General features: G+C 38.3%; 1 pseudogene; it reads right to left on the bottom strand.

Moving 5' to 3' along the window:
• Positions 1–4,265: 4,265 nt before the first annotated feature.
• LOC107530473 (large ribosomal subunit protein uL30 pseudogene) lies at positions 4,266–12,743 on the bottom strand (annotated as a pseudogene).
• Positions 12,744–16,967: the final 4,224 nt, after the last annotated feature.

Genomic DNA, 16,967 nt, shown 5'->3' with positions numbered 1-16,967 from the left:
TCATGTGAAGCCACTTCTTTCCCGTCTTGGTCCCTAGGAGCTCTGTCTGCAATGTGGCTGTCTTTTATTTTGGCTCCGGTTGTACGTCATTTGTATAGAGCTGCTTGTGATTGCCCATTTTCAGCATCTCTCATGCTGGTAGTAGCCTTTTGTCATTACATTAGTCCCCAGATATTTAGAGGAATCTTCAGGCAAACTCCCACCAAAAATTATGCCAATGAGAAGCATATTTTGGCTTCTTTTTTCGTCTCCATTTCTACTGTTGGGGTAAAGATTTTTTTGAACGCAGAAAGAACCATCATTTTAGATGTGGGGCATAATTTATGACTAGCACTTCTAAAGCAAAAAGTTTGATTTAGGATCAAAGTGTCCACAAAGCAGACTGGGCACATCCCTGAGATCCCAGAGCTGGTCCCTCCACTGCTAGTCTCCTTCCCACAGAAAAGGGGACTGCCCCTATTTGTCCTCCCAGACCATCCCATTGCCCCCAGGGGAAGTTAGAAGATCACAACGATGCTCTGGAGAAATATCCCTGCCACCTAACTGAGAACTAAAATAAAGAAGTGGGTAAGGGAGGGACTGATGAAGATTCCAAAGTCTTCCCTATGACAGTTCAGAGAGAAAGTTTACTTTGCAGCATAATCTGGGATGTTCAGGATAGTAAGAAACTGACCTTGAAAGTGGGTGCTGTGCCACCTAACCAGCTGGTCTAGAGCAGCAAGGTAGCCAAGAATACCTTCCTGATTCTGAAGTGGATTTGATGAGGCAGGGCTTTCAGATGAACATGTGCATTCGTCATTTTGACTGGTGTGAACTTCTACCCAGGGGTCTGGGGCAAACCCCAGTCTCCAAATAGACCAATCACTGGGAGTAGGTGAGAGGCAGGCCTGATGTTTGGTGTGAATGTGGTGGGGGAGGCTGGCTGTTAGGTCACAGCTATACAGATGTAGATGTGGATTTATTATCAGGAATCAGTTCATGCCAGTGAGGCTAAGAGGTGCCATGATCTGCCATGGCAAGCTGGACACCCAGGAAAGCTGATGGTGTAATTTAGTCTGAGCCTGAAGGCCTGAGAGCCAGGGGAGCCCATGGTGTAAATCCCAGTCCAAGAGCCGGAGAACTTGAGATGAGATGTCCCAGCTCAGTCAGTGAGGCGAGGAACAAAAGGGCGAATTCCCCCTTCCTCCCTCCGCCTCTTGTTCTGTCCTGGCCCTCAACGAATTGGGTGATGCCCACCCACATCTGGGAGGGCAATCTGCTGTACTCGGTGTATTGACTCAGATGTTAATCTCTGTGAGAAACACCCTCTCAGACACATCCAGAAATAATGTTTACTCTAGGCACCCTGTAGCCAACCAAAGTGATACATAAACTTACCCATCCCAAGGCCCTGTTTCTAAATGCAGTCACATTCTGAGGTGTGCGAGGGGTTAGAACCTCAACATAGGGATCGGGGGGGGGGGGGGGGGGCACAATTCAGTCCATAACAGGTCCTTTCTGTCTGTGGGTTATCTGAATGGTCACATTTTGATAACCAGGATGCTGAAAAAGAGGATGACAGTTTTAATAGTTCTCAAGATTTGTTTTCATGGCATATAAAAATGGAAACAACACTGAACTACGAGTTAAAGAGATTGAGACTTAAATTCCACATCCGGCCATACAGAATACTAAGTGCTTTAATGGATCCTCCTAATGAAGAACAGCTAGATCCTGAATGGGAAACACTTTTTTGATGAGCTAATGGGCTCATAATAGGTTAAGAATTAAATGACGAGTTCAAGGTACACTATCCTGCCCCACTCTCAAAACAAAACAGAAACCAGAGATTAGGGTAGGACTGGTAGTAGTGGGCAGTGGGCAGATAAAAGGGCATGGTGGGCCCAAGGACAGATGTCCTCAGCATGACTGTAATCCAGGTTCTAAACCTTGTTCCAGCAGAAGGAGGTGGAACTAAGGCCCTAAATCCCACATTGGTCACTCCTTGACTGGGGTGGGGAGAGAGGTGGGGGTTGAAGTGATTCCAGGTCAGTGGCTTTCCCTAGCTCCTGAAAGACACAGATGCACATCCTTTGTGGAAGAAAATATTCTCATTTTAATCAATATTCTCATTTTAAGCCCTCAAATTACTACAAATTTAATATAGAACAAATATGAACTCTAAATCCAAAAACATAAAGTATGTGGGAAGGCAAGGCAACCCGAGTGAGAAGCAGAAGAAATAACAACATATTTAGACTACCAAGACTGCGGATATGGAAATTGTCAGATGCTTAGTATAGAAGATCTACATCTGAACTCTCAAAGAAGTGAAACGCAGATATAACCTAGCAATCACAGATTATCACATATGGCCATATGGCTTCAAAAACGAGCCAAATAAAATTTCTATAAATGAAAAATATAACTACTGGAGGGATTCAGAACATGCCACCACAATAATGATAACTAACAGATCCATCATCTTCAAAAGTTTCCTCCTGCCCTCTCAGCATTGCCCTGCGCCTCCCCCAGAAACCACTGATTTGCTTTCTCTCACTTTGGATTAGTTTATAGTTTCCAGAATTTTATACAAATGAAACCATATGCAATGTACTTCTTTATGCCTGGCTTCTCTTACTAAGCATAATTATTTTGAGGTTAATCTGTATTGTTGCATGGATCAATTGTTCATTCTTTTTAAAAGCTGACCAGTATTCTGTTGTATGGATGTGTGATAGTGTGTTTGTTCATTCACCTGTTGGTGGACAGTGGGTTGTTTTATGTTCTGGACTGTTCCAAACAGAGCTGGTGTAAACTATTTTGTGTAAGTCTTTGTATGTAGATATCTTTTCATTTCTCTTAGGAAAGTATCTACAGAGGCCTGCCAGAGGCTGCCAACAGCATCCCTACCTGCCACTGATATGTCAAGCATTGATCTGATGGATCATGTGGCCCATGTGGCCCATGTGGCAGAGCAACCCCAGCCTGAACTTGTGGCAGAGACTGCTTTTGTTCTGGGCCCATTCAAAACTAATAGCTTTTTGGGTTACTTTGTAAATGGGCCAGAATAATACACCCAAATAAGAAATATGTTACCTCTATTATCCAGAGGTCCACTAGACATTATGCCTAATATATAAAGGATATCTTGACACATGCCATACCACTGAACCTCTAGAAACGTCCTTGAGGTGGAAAGCATCTGAAATTTTGTTGTATTTGTTCCCCACCCTCTGACATGCAAATGTATTACCAATAAGTTTAGAATAGTTGCCAGTTCTAGTTTACTGGCTCATCAGTGTCATCAACATAATGGAACAGTGTGATGTCTTGTGAAAGGGAAAGCCAATCCAGTTTCTGTGGACTAAATTATGACATAAGGCTGGAGCATGGATATACTTCTAAATTAGGACAGGCAAGGAATATTGACAGCTAGAAGTAAACTGCTTCTGGTGGTCTTTGTTAACCTATCAAGGAAAAAAGCATTTTCTGGATCAATAGCTGCATGCAAGGTAGGAGAGATGTGTTAATTTGTTCCAGCAATGAAATTACATCTGGAACAGCAGGTGTAATTAGAGTCACCACCTGATTAAGTTTACAGTAATCCACTGCCAGTCTCCAGCATCCATCTGTTATCCACTACCCCTGCGTCCTTCAACTTTTTGATGATGGTACCAATTTCTGAAATCCACCCAGGAATGTGGTATTGCTTTTGGTTTACTATTTTTCTAGGTAGAGGCAGTTTGAGTGCCTTGCACTTGGTCTTTCCTAGAACAGTAGTCCTCACTCTACAGGTTAGGGAAGCAATGTGGGGATTCTGCCAGTTACTCAGTTTGTCTGTTCCAACTATGCATCTAGAATTGTGGAAATTACCACAGAATGAGTTTGGTGACTCACCGTACCTACTGTGAGACGGACTTGATCTAAAACCTTTTTGATCATCTGACCTTCATAAGGCCCTAGGATGACTGGTGGGCCACAGTGACATTTTGGGTCTTTTGGAAGTAATGACAGAGCCATTGCTAAATAATTCCCCCAAATCTGATTATTTCCCTTACCCTTAGTGTACAGTCACCCTGGTAGAACTTGTTCAAGTCTGAGAATTGATTGAAGGGGTATGATTTTCTGTTTTGGTGATTCAACTTAGACTTATGATTGCTCTACTTAGAGCTCGTTCACTTAATTTAGTAGATTGCCCTTCTGTTTCTTTCTTTCTTTTTCAATTTTAAAGCAGTCATTGTTTATTAACTGACCAGATTACAAAAATAACCATGGTAGATTCCTTAGTTCATCCTTCTAGTCAACCTGTTGGTCTAATCTTCCCTGTTACCAGCATCTCCACTTTCCACAAAATGAGTGGACTTTTTCTTCATTCCAACTAGTGGAGAAGATCATTTGAAGGTGTTTGCTTCTATGATGTGTTTTCCAACTGAACAGATCTCATGAATCAGATCCTCCATGCAGACGATGCCTTATTTACCAAGAGATCAAGCAATCAATGTGTTATCTGTTAGGGCAACCTGCTTTTTGTTGATTTTGCCATAACTACACTTGTAGATCAGTGCACTTACTGACTTCAGCCCCATGCAACATATGGTTCCACAATCTTCCCCATGCTAATTGAAGCCTTGTTGAGCTAACAAAGGAGCCATTGAAGGTCTGGTGAGGACAAAGAAGACGCAGCACCTTTAGGATCTTTGGGCTCACACCATTCATACTTCTGACCGTGATAACTAATGTCAGTTTGGGTTCTGCAGGTATATAGAGGTTGCCAGCTCTTCTTGCCATCCTGACCATTTGAATCTCAGTTTTGTACATCTGCCTAGATTCCTTGTGGTAGTGCTTAGCTTTTTCATAGATAAGCTTTCTCCTTGCTTTACAAAGCATCTCTTGGGCAACGTCTTTCTCAGGTGCTTGATCTTCAGCTCTGCGAAATTCTTTCACTTTTCCTTAAGGGTTTCTTCTCTTCTGCACTCTCCATGGTTCCAGCCAGAAAAGAGCCATCCATTTCTCTTTCTAGGGACAGTAATCATAGGTCTCTGTGAGTCAGATTGTTCTGATTACTGCTGTCCATTATGGTGACCATATTCACCTTGTCTTTGATGATAAAGTGCCACCACTTGACCCCCTGCTCCCTTGGGATCTGATGACCTCCACTGCATTTAAGTATTCTAGTTCAGAGGCAGCAAAGCTGCTGTTCTGGCTTGAAGAGCAGAATGACCACAGACAAGGATGCTAGGGCTCCCCTCACAATTTATTTCCCTTAGTTGTGGTGAAAGACATGTCACTGAAACCCTCCCACAGAGGTTGATCGGGCCCTTACATGATAAATTAACTGGACCATTCTACTCTTCCTAAACCTTTGGACACTTTCCTCTACAGTATACTGAGGCAGTTCTGGCACTTCATTCATTTAGTGTTTGCCAACTTTTGGTCCCTGTTTCAGCCAACCAAACAAACAAACTTTCAGAGCCCTTTCTAACGGCTGGTGCTATACATTGAATTCAAAATATCTGCTTAATGGGCCCATACCAATTTTATGTTCCTTCCACCATTCCCCCACTTAATATCTATTCTCCCCAGATTTCTGTCGGTATAAATTAGAAAAATCATGCCATTCTTTTAGAGTGTAGTTTGCCTCTTAATAAATATGCCATCCTTTGTATCTCCCCCTTCAGGGACTGTAGCACCTGAGTCTTGCTATTTATGTCTAAGAGCAAAGAGGGGTCATTTGGGCATAGGCCTTGAGGAGAATCAGCAGTCCTGCAGGGCAACTAGCTCAGGAAAGGCCATTACAGTTGCCTCAGGTAAAGCAGGTTAATCTTTTCAGACAGGTGTGGGAGGGATGCTTCTACTGGCAAAGAAGACTCAGCACAATTTAAGGGTTCAATATCCCCCGCCTCATCGAGATCTGCCCCTATGTCCCCACCCTATGTTCAGGATCCGTTCCTTTCCAGACAATGTCCTCAGTTTAACAGAATATATCATGTGATGCTGAGAATTCAATTTGTTTTATAACTCAGCTACTTGTAAGATGAGGCATTGAGTTTGGTTTTCAGAGATACGGTTTTCTTTCCAAAAAGAAAATAGATGTTTTCAGTTATTTTATGCTGGGCTTGAGCTGTGAACTTCTGCCCTGAACTTCACCTTTTCTTTGCCTACTTTCTCCAGTGCTCTTAGAAGCCACCAGTCAATCTCACCAAACTTGTTGTTAGTGTAACTAAAACAGGTATCAAATACATGGTCACCCAGAACTTACCTTGCATTTGATGGGAGAATTCAATAATAATATTTTGTATATCTCTATTGCCACAGCATGCCACACACTGTCAGTGCTTTCTTTAGTGGAAATAGAGTCATTAATGCCCTTAAATACAGTCAGATTAGAGACCCAATTTCAGAAGCCCCCTGACCAATTAGGACAACATATCCTTAAGACCCTGCTCCTCTCTCTCTTTATATATGTCCTACATATATAAATATATTTAAAATAAATACATTTATTATAATTTAAATAATACATATATAGTCATTTATATTTATAAATATATTTATTATAAATAATATATGTGAATATATGTTAATTAGATAATAAATATATTTGTATGTATAAATTATCCATCTATCTATCATCATTTTCTAAGAGCTTTATTTAAGGAATTTCCTCATGCAATTGTAGGGACTGGCAGGTCCAAAAATATGTAGGGCAAGTGTCAGGCAGGAATTGATGCTGTGGTCTTGAGGCAGAATTTCTTATCTGGAAAATCTCAGGTTTTGCTCCAAAGGCCTTTCAATTGATTGGATGAGGTCCACCCACATTACCAAGGGCAATGTCCTTTATTTAAAGCCCATTGATTTTAGATGTTAACAACAGCTATCAAATACCTTCACAGGAACACCTAGATTGGTGTCTGATTAAATAATGGGGTGTTATAGCTTAGCTAAGTTGATGCATAAGACGGACGTTCAGATCATCAAATGCCTTTTTACATCTGTTGAGATAATCATATGGTGAGCTTTATTGACCAATGCTAATCCAACCTTGAATTCTTGGGACAAGCCCCATTTGATTGCAAACTATTATTCTTTTTTTATAGTATTAGATTTGATTGAATAAAATTATGTTAAGAAGTTTTGCAGCTATATTTATGAGGGCTATATGTATACATGTAGTCATAGTTCTGTCTTTTTGTGTGATGTCTTAGGTTCAGGTATCAGAGAAATGTTGGCCTTATAGAATGAGTGGAGAAGGCCTATAGAATGAGTGGAGAAATTTTCCAGGTTCTGCCATTATTTCTTTTTAATGCTCTACCGCAAATTTGGGTAACAAGATCCATCTCAAGCTGTGTTCCAGCTTTCTTTTGATTCATGTTAGAATGGTGTGTCGTTTTCATGCATGGACTTCTGACACATTTGCGTTATATTTAAAGTGAGTTTCTTGTAGGTAGCTTATAGTCAGTTCTTGCTTTTTTATCTATGTGGATGTTTCATCCATGTTTAATGTGACTATTTATATGGTTGGGCTTTAATTTTGGTATTTGTTTTTCATTTGCCCCACCTACTTTTTTGTTTCCCTTTTCCTGTTTTTTTCTTCTTTCCTTTGCATTAAGTAAACACATTAACGGTACCATACTTTCTTCTTTGTTGTCCAATTTGCTATAATTTTGTGTGTGTTTCATTTAAGGCTTATAGTATACATTTTTAAAATGTAAAACAGTCTACTTTGGGTAATCTTATATCACTTTACATATAGTTTAAGAATTTGACAACATATACTTCCACTGTTCTACTTCTGACCATTGTGGCATTATGGTCATACATTTAATGTCAACATATTTTATAAGCTCAAAAAATACATTTTATTATTTTTGCTTTAAAGAGTGAACTGCCTTTTTAAAATACTTTATGAACTTTATTTTTATTGAATTTATTGGGGTGACATTGGTTAATAAAATTATATAGGTTTCAGGGGTACAATTCTATTATTTTATGAACTTTTATACGAGTAAATGTGAAACAAAGCTATTTAAAATTCAAGAAGAACACAAAAAGATGGAAATAATTGTTTTCGGGAAAACAACTTCTCTCACACAGTCATTTACATATAAAGCGTCCATCCTGAGGAACATCGCAGCAATAGAATACTTTTATTTTCTTTATTGTTGAAAATATTACAGATGTCCCCCCTTCCCCCCCATTGAATCCCTCCACCAGGCATCCCCCCCACCCCCGCCCAGGTCATCTCCACACTACTGTCTGTGTCCATAGGTCATGCATCTATGCCTTTAGGTTCTTTGATTACTCTCTCCCCCCAACTCCCCACCCCCACCTTCCCTCTGAGATTCCTCAGTCTGTTCCATGCTTCTATGTCTCTGTATCTATTTTGTTCATCAGTTTATTTCGTTCATTAGATTCCACATATGAATGAGATCATGCCTGTCTCTGACTGGTTTATTTCACTTAGCATAATCCTCTGCCTTTTAAAGAGTTTTAAAAGTAATAGAAATATATTCTATATTTAGTGGTCAAAGTAGAGTCTCTCTGATTGGTCAGACCTGTGCGGCTCCTAGTGGATGGGGAAAGCCCCAGTCCTGTTGGTTGAAACAGGATTCCAGGAACTGCTTTATAAGGGCGGGTCAGATGGCAGATGCACAGGGCAGGCAGTTCAGTGCAGAGTCTTCTCCGAGACATGCAGTTTGTATGAGAGGCCCCTGTGCAGAAATGGCTGCTAAGCTCTGCTTATTTTTTTAATTTAAGCCTAGTTAGCCACTAGGAACCCTTCTTATTAGGTGTCCTATTTTCTCAAGGTTCACATTACTAATCAGTACTTCTTAATTCCTTCACTTTTTCCACCCATTTCCCAACCCCCAGTCCTCCCCTCTATTAACCACCAGTCTGCTTTCTGTGTCTATGAGTTTGTTTCAATTTTTATTTTTTAATTGAGAGTACCTTTATTAAAGTGAGGGACAGTGAAACAAAGGAAGGACTTAAGATAGAAGAGGCAAGAGCACAGCAACAGGAGTGAGCCTAGATGGAGCTGCTTTTGGCTCACTGAAAAGTTAGGCAAAAGGAGGACCCTTGCAGACAGGTTCAAGGGAATTAGCTCAGGATGAGCTGCTGCTGCCTGCTGCTTTCCTGGTTGAAAGTCTCCTCAGGACCCTTAGAGCTTAGGAGAAAGAGAGCAAAGATACACGCCTGAGGAAGGAAGGGTGGGAAAGATGTGGGCATGTTCCAGGGAGAATATGCCAATTTTGTTTGTTTTTTATTTTGCTCTTTAGATTCCACATATAAGTGAAAAATATCGTATTTGCCTTTCTCTGACTGACTTATTTCACTTAGCATAATGCCCTCTAGCTCCATTCATGATGTCACAAATGACAAGATTCCATTCTTTTTTATGGCTGAGTAATATTCCGTTGTATATACATATATGTACCACTTCTTTATCCATTTGTTTATTGATGGGCACTGAGGTTGCTTCCATGTCTTAGTCACTGCAAGCAATGCTGCAATGAACATGGGGGGTGCACATATTCCTTCAAATTAGGGTTTTGGGTTTCTTCAGATATATACCCAGAAGTGGAATTGCTGGATCATAAAGCAGTTCCATTTTTAATTTTTTGAGGAAGCTTCGTAGGGTTTTCCATAGTGGCTGCACCAATCTGCATTTCCACCAATAGTGCATGAGGGTTCCCTTTATCCACACCCTTGTCATCACTTGTTGTTTGTTTATTGATGATAGCCAGTCTGACAGGTGTGAGGTGATATGTCATTGTGGTTTTAATTTGCATTTCTCTGATGATTAGTGACTTTGAGCATCTTTTCATGTGTTTTTTGGTCACCTGTATGTCCTCTCTGGAGAAGTGTCTGTTCATTTCCTCTGTCCATTCTTTAATTGGACTGTTTGTTTTCTTGGTGTTGAATTGTATGTGTTCTTTATAAATTTTGGATATTACCCCCTTATCAGATAACATGTATCATTGGCAAATATTTTCATCCATTCAGTAGGTTGTCTTTTCATTTTGTTGATGGTTCCCTTTGCTGTGAAAAAACTTTTGAGTTCAATGTATTTGCATTTGTCTATTTATCTTATTTCCCTTGCCCAAGGGGATATATCAGAAAAAAATATTGCTAAGAGAAATGCCTGAGATTTTACTGCCTATGTTTTCTTCTAGGAGTTTTATGGTTTCAAGTCTTACATTTTAATCTTTATTCCATTTTGAGTTTATTGTTGTGTATGGTGTACTTAAGTGGTCTAGTGACATTATTGTATGCACCTGTCCAATATTCCCAGCACCATTTATTGAATTAACTGTCTCTATCCCATTTGGTGTTCTTGCCTCCTTTGTCACATATTAATTGATCATATAGGCATGGGTTTATTTCTGGGCTCTCTACTCTGTTTCATTGATCTATATGTCTGCTTTTATGCCAGTACCATGGTGTTTTGATTACAATGGCCTTGTAGTATAGTTTGATATTAGGTAGTGTGATACCTCCAACTTTGTTCTTCTTTCTCAAGATTGCTGTGGCAATTCAGGGTCTTTTGTGGTTCCATATAAATTTTTGGATTATTTGTTCTAGTTCTGTGAAATAAGCCATTGATATTTTGATAAGAATTGCATTGAATCTATTGATTGCTTTGTGTAGTATGGACATTTTAATGATACGAATTCTTCCTGACTATGAGCACAGTATATGCTTCCATTTATTTGTATCTTTTAAAATTTCTTTTTCAGTGTCTTAAAATTTTTCAAGTGCAGGTATTTTACCTCCTTAGTTAAATTTATTCCTAGGTATTTTATTTTTTTGATGTAGTTGTAAAGGGGATTGTTTCCCTAGTTTCCCTTTTTGATAGTTCATTATTGGTGTATGAAAATGGAACCTTTTTTTTTTTTTTTTTAATCCTACTGTGTTACTGAATTCATTTATCAGTTCTAGCAGTTTTTTAAGTGGAATCTTTAGGGTTCTCTATACACAGTATCGTGTCATCTGCAAATAATGACAGTTTTACTTCTTTCCAATTTGGATGCTTTTTATTTCTTCTTGTCCGATTGCTTTGGCTAGCACTTCTAGTACTATGTTCAATAAGAGTGGTGAAGGTGGACATCTCTGTCTTGTTCCTGATTTTAAGGAAATGCTTTTAGTTTTTCCCTGCTGAATTTTATGTTAGCTGTGGGGTTTTCACATATGGCCTTTGTTATGTTGAGGTATGTTCCTTCTTTTCTCACTTTGCTGAGAGTTATCATAAATACCTATATGGTGGATTTTGTCAGATGCTTTTTCTGAATCTTGATATGATCATACGATTTTATCCTTCATTTTGTCTGTGTGGTGTATCAATTTAATTGACTTGCAGATATGGTACCAATGTTGCATCCTAGGGATAAATCCCTCTTGATCGTGGTTTATGATCTTTTAATGTACTGCTGAATGTGGCTTGCTAATATTTTGTTGAGGATTTTTGGATCTATGTTCACCAGGGATATTGGCATATAATTTTCTTTTTTTGTAGTGTCTTTATCTTGTTTTGGAATTAGGATAATGCTGGCCTCATAAAATGAGCTTGGGGGTCTTCCCTTCTCTTGAAGTTTTTGGAATAGTTTGAGAAGGATAGATATTAGTTCTTCTTTGTGTGCTTGGTAAACTTCACCTGTGAAGCCATCTGGTCCAGGACTTTTGTTTGTTGAGATTTATTTTATTACTGCTTCGATTTCATTAGTTGTAATTGGTCTGTTGAAAATTTTTGTTTCTTCTTGATTCAGTTTTGGAAGGTTGTATGTTTCCATATTTTTATTCATTTCTTCCAGATTATCCAATTTGTTGGCATGAAGTTGTTTATAATATTTTCTTGCAATCCTTTGTATTTCTGTGGTGTCAGTTGTTACTTCTCTTTCATTTTTAAATTTTATTTATTTGGGTCCTCTCTCTTTTTTTCTTGATGAGTCTGTTTAAAGGTTTATCATCCATTGTATTTTCTATCTCAGCTATTATAGTTATCATCTCTTGAAGTTCAATTTAAGAATGAAAATATGTTTTTCCCACCTCTGATGTTAAATACTTTCTCTAGTTTCTGGAACATACTGAATATATTCATAATGCCCTTACTCACTAATCCGGTCATGTGTATTATTTCTGGATTGGTTTTTATTGAGATTTAGTTTTCTTTATTATATTTACCATATTTCCCTGCTTCTTAGCATGCCTGGTAACTTTTTTTTTAATTGTCACCCAAGGATATGTTTTTTTAAAAAAAATTGATTTGAGAGAAAGAGAGAGAAAGTGACATCAATGTGATAGAGAAACATCGATCAGTTGCCTCCCGCACGTGCCCCAACTGGGGATCGAACCCTCCACCCCTTGGTGTATGGGACGACGCTCTAACCAACTAAGCCACACTGGCCAGGGTGCCTGGTGACTTTTCACTGGATGGCATCAATTATAAATTTTATCGTGTTGTATGCTAGCTTTTGCTGTTTGATAGGTTTTTTCCCCCATACATATTTTCAAGCTTTGTTCTAGGACACAGTTAAGTAAGCTACTTGAAGACAATTGACCCTTTTGGGTATTGATGCTTCAACATTGTTAGGTGGAACCAGAGCAATGTTTAGTTTAGGGCTAATTTTTCACTACTGTTTAGGCAAGACCCTTCTGGGTATTCTACCTGATATCTTCTGATTTATTAGGGTTTCTAATCTGGCTAGTGGCAACAGGTACTATTGTCATCCTGTGTCAGTGATAGATACTATTTCCTCTAATCCTTTCAAGTGTGTTTTCCCCCCTTGTGTTGGGTTCTGTTCTCCCTTGCATGTGCTGATCAGTGTTTAGTTTGAAGGTTTTAGAGGAATCCTCTGCAGATATTCAGAGTTCTCTCTGTCCAGCTCTCTCCTCTCCAGTGCTCTTTCCTGCAAGCTTTAGCCAACTTGACCTTCAGACTTCCAGTTATATCTTCTAAACTTAGGGAGACCACGTGGTTTTGCCTGAAGTTTGTCTTAGAAACTCTCTTCAGGCCATTGAAAGGGCAGTTGTAGAATTCACCCTGTTTCTCAGGAATCACTTTGTTTTGCTGTCTAATGTCCAATATCTTGGAAAGCATTGTTTCAATTTTTTTTTTCTGGTTCTATAGTTGTTTTAGGAGGGAAGGTAGTATGATCCCTCATACTTCATCTTTTTCAGTAGTGGAAGTCCTACTTGCTTGCCATGCCTCTTTCATACACCACTCGTTTTGTTTTTCCTTTTCAAACCTGAAATTCAGCGGGTGGCTAATCATTCTTTGAAGTCATGGCAGGTGACATTGATATACATAGGACCTTATTTTATTTTAATTTGCCACATTTTTCTTTTGACCCCTGCTCTCATTTCTTTCTCCCATCACTGGCAATTTTTAAAATGAGTTCATCTGTATATATTTTTGGAGTTTGTGCAAATATGTATTGTTGGATTTTTAAAATATATTTCATATTTATATTTATATTATTATTAAGGCATAAATCACTTTTGTTTTAACTTAACACTATGTCTTTAAGGTCTGTCCATATTACCACATGTATACCTAGTTTACTACTGCTCTCTGATACATTATCAACATTGTATGTGTCTGTTACATTTATGTATTTTATCTCCCAGAGATGAACACTGAGATTTTCTTCCACACCCTATCACCAAATAATGCTATGATGAATATCCTTGTACATTTTCTCTGATAGCCTTGGGTGAGAAAACTGCGACAGTTTCCCCCGTATGGCATCTAACTATTCATGTTTTCTTATCTGCATAGAGGAAAACTCTTCTCTGATAACCCAAGTCCCATTCAGCTAATGCATCTGATTCAGAATTCAGGTGATCTGGATGATGTTTATTCCTCTTTATCAGGTCTTATTTTAGCTTTTGTGGTTTACTTATGAAAAGATAAAAGGCAAAGTACCGTCATTCCAATATAAAATAAAATATATAAAATAATGGATTAATGTGCCTCTAGGAGTTCATTCTCCATTTACTCTACTTAGTAGTAGAGTTTTAGATGGACACATGACTGCTCAGCTACAGACCACATTTTTAAAACTCCCCTGCAGCTAGGCACGGACAAGAAGCCAAATTTGGGTCAATGCAATGTATATAAAAATGATGTGTGTACCTTCTGTGTCACCTCCTTAAAGACAGAATGCTCACTCTGGACTTCTAGCTAGCAAGAAATTGACAACAACTCAGACCCAGAAAAAGAGACCACAGTCATGTATTAAGGATGACAGCTCTACCCTGCTAGCCTAAGGCCTTGGGTTGCCTTTTAGAGTCCAATTTCTTTGGAATATTAGCTCAGAACAAAATAAACTTCAATTTTGGTATTATTTTTTCTATAGCACCGTAGCCTATATCTTTACTAATACAGATAAGAAAGAAATAATTAAATGAAAACTCCCACTTAAAAAGCAGAGAATGAGAAATACCAAAGGTCATCACATCTTGCTGAGGAGTCCCTACCTTTTCTCAACACAGCTGGCTACCCTTGGTTCTGCTCTCTGGAAGCAAGTCCATTGTCTATTGTTCCTTGCCTTTGCCCTATGGGCCTTTCCTCTTTTCCACTGCCCTCCATAGCTGTTTCTAGAATTTGTATTGAAAAATATGCCTCGTTTTGGAACTGAACAATCTTCACACCCCAGTTCCTGTTAGTGCAGATTTGGCCCAACTGTGGCTTCAAGGATTGAACAGTCTTACACTTCTAAGGGCAAGGATTTTGTTTTTTGCATTAATATAATGCTTAACAAATTAAATAGCTTTCACTCTTGGGGTTTCTAATTAGTTCCATGTGTAAGTAAACACATCTAGTGACCTGTTCAGATTGTAGTTTCCACATCTGTCAAATTTCTTAGCTACCAGATTTGTTCTCAGCTTGTAACTCTCTCAGTCAGCTTAACCCTTTGCAGTCGTTTGTCTGCTCTCAGCCACCACAGCAAGGAACCGTAGGAATCCTAACTCTATTCACTCATGTATCAGTTCATAATTTCTCTGAAAGCCCTTAATTCCGACCAGTACGACACCCATGTCCAGATTTAATACGACCGCAAAGGGTTAATAGTAGCTCTGTTGAGGCCTTTTGCATAGTCTGGTGTGGGAAGGCACCATCCTTCATCTGATCTTTGCCATTGTATTATCTCCCATTCTCTAGTTGGTAAGAACAGTTAATGGGCAGATTCTTGAGAAAGACTCTGAATATTAATCTCATTGCCTGTTGTTTGGAAATGCAGAATCAGTTTACTCTTAAATACGGCCACACCCTAAATGCTGGTCTCAGGCAACTGGATTGCACTCAGTCTTTTCGGTTATGATGTGGAAGTTTCATGTATCATTTCTGCTCACAACTTAGTGCCCTGACGTTGGTCATTTGGTCACACCTAGCTGCAAGGTAGCAATGATTCCAGCTAAAATTCAGTGCTCTATTACTAAAAATATTAGTTCTATTACCAATAATAGCTAGCAGTCTCTGCCAAACGTGTGGATTAGAATTAGAAAACAAAACTGTTATATTTTTCAGATTCAATGACTTGTCTATATAGAAGCTTCACATAATTTATTGACTAATTATAAGAAAGAATGAGAGGATTTATCTAAGTGACTGGCAAAAGAACAACATATGGAAATTATTTACATTTTTATATGTTATCAACAAAAACATTAGAAAACAATCATAAAATATAACATTTACAATAGCAAACATTTGAAAAATACTTAGGTATACATCTAACCAGACATGTGTAAGGACTTTTGGAGAAGATTACAAAACCTGATTGAAAGACATTCGTGTTCATCGTTCATGGAAAGAAATCCTCAGTGCTACAAAGGTATCCATTCTCCTCAAATTGTTTTATAGTGCAATGCCAATAAAAATCCCAACAGTGTTTGGAGTGAAATATGACAGATAGATTTTATAATTTATATGAAAATTTAAAGGTCAAGGGTAGCCAGAATACCAAGGAAAAGAAGGTGAAAGGACTCATCCTTCCACATGTCAAGTTTTATTATAAAGTTTTGGTGATTAAGACTCTGCCATTGGTGCCAGGACAGACTGATTGTCCAATGAAACAAGACAGAGAGTCCTGATACCAACTGAGGAATACATATGACCCAAGAAGCTTTCAGATTACCTGGAGGAAAGGAGGGATGATTCAATAATGGTTCTGGGACCATTGATTTTCCACACCAAGGAAATAACATAACATCTCTATTGTACAAAGAGCACAAAAATCAATTCCAGATGGATTAAGGACTTAAATAGAAAAGCAAAACTCTAAAACTGTTAGAAGAAAATGTGGGCGAATATATTTCAGACCTCAGGGTAGAGGAATATCTCTTAAAATAGACAGAAACCACTAATCATGATAGAAGAATTGATGAATTTATTGCAGTAGAACTTAGGATTTCTTTACATCATAAGTTTTGATGAAGAGAGTTGAGAATAGAAAAATATATCCCAGCAGAAGTTATTTGCGATACATGTAACTAAAAACACATTCATGTCTATAAATATTTTTTAAAACTACAAAATAAGAAAACACCCAAATAACTCAATAAACACACTGGCAAAATAAATAAATAGACATTCCACAGAAGAGAAAATATGGTGAGAAAGCATTTAAAATTGTGTATTTTTAAACATATTAGTAAATCAGAAAAATCTATATCAAGAGAATTACTCATACACACTCTGGTGGGTATGTGAAATTCAAAATACTTTAGAAAATAATTCGGCAGTGTGAAACTGAACTTTTATGTAGTTTATTTCCCATCAATCCCATTCTTAGGTATGTGTCCTACAAAAATCCTTCACCTGTTCACTAGAAGATGTATAAAATTGTTCATTGAAGTATTTTTTCATAATATAAAACAACCTGGAAACATCCTAAGAACTCATTCACAGAACCACACCTACATATAACAACTTGGATCCATTTCAGTGACAAAACAAGTCTTCAGAACAGTGCTTATGAAAT

The sequence above is a fragment of the Miniopterus natalensis genome, chromosome 20, assembly GCF_054644295.1.
Source record: "Miniopterus natalensis isolate mMinNat1 chromosome 20, mMinNat1.hap1, whole genome shotgun sequence".
Classification (NCBI taxonomy): domain Eukaryota; kingdom Metazoa; phylum Chordata; class Mammalia; order Chiroptera; family Miniopteridae; genus Miniopterus; species Miniopterus natalensis.
Note: the sequence above shows the minus strand (reverse complement) of the source record. Positions and strands in the feature narration are given on the sequence as shown.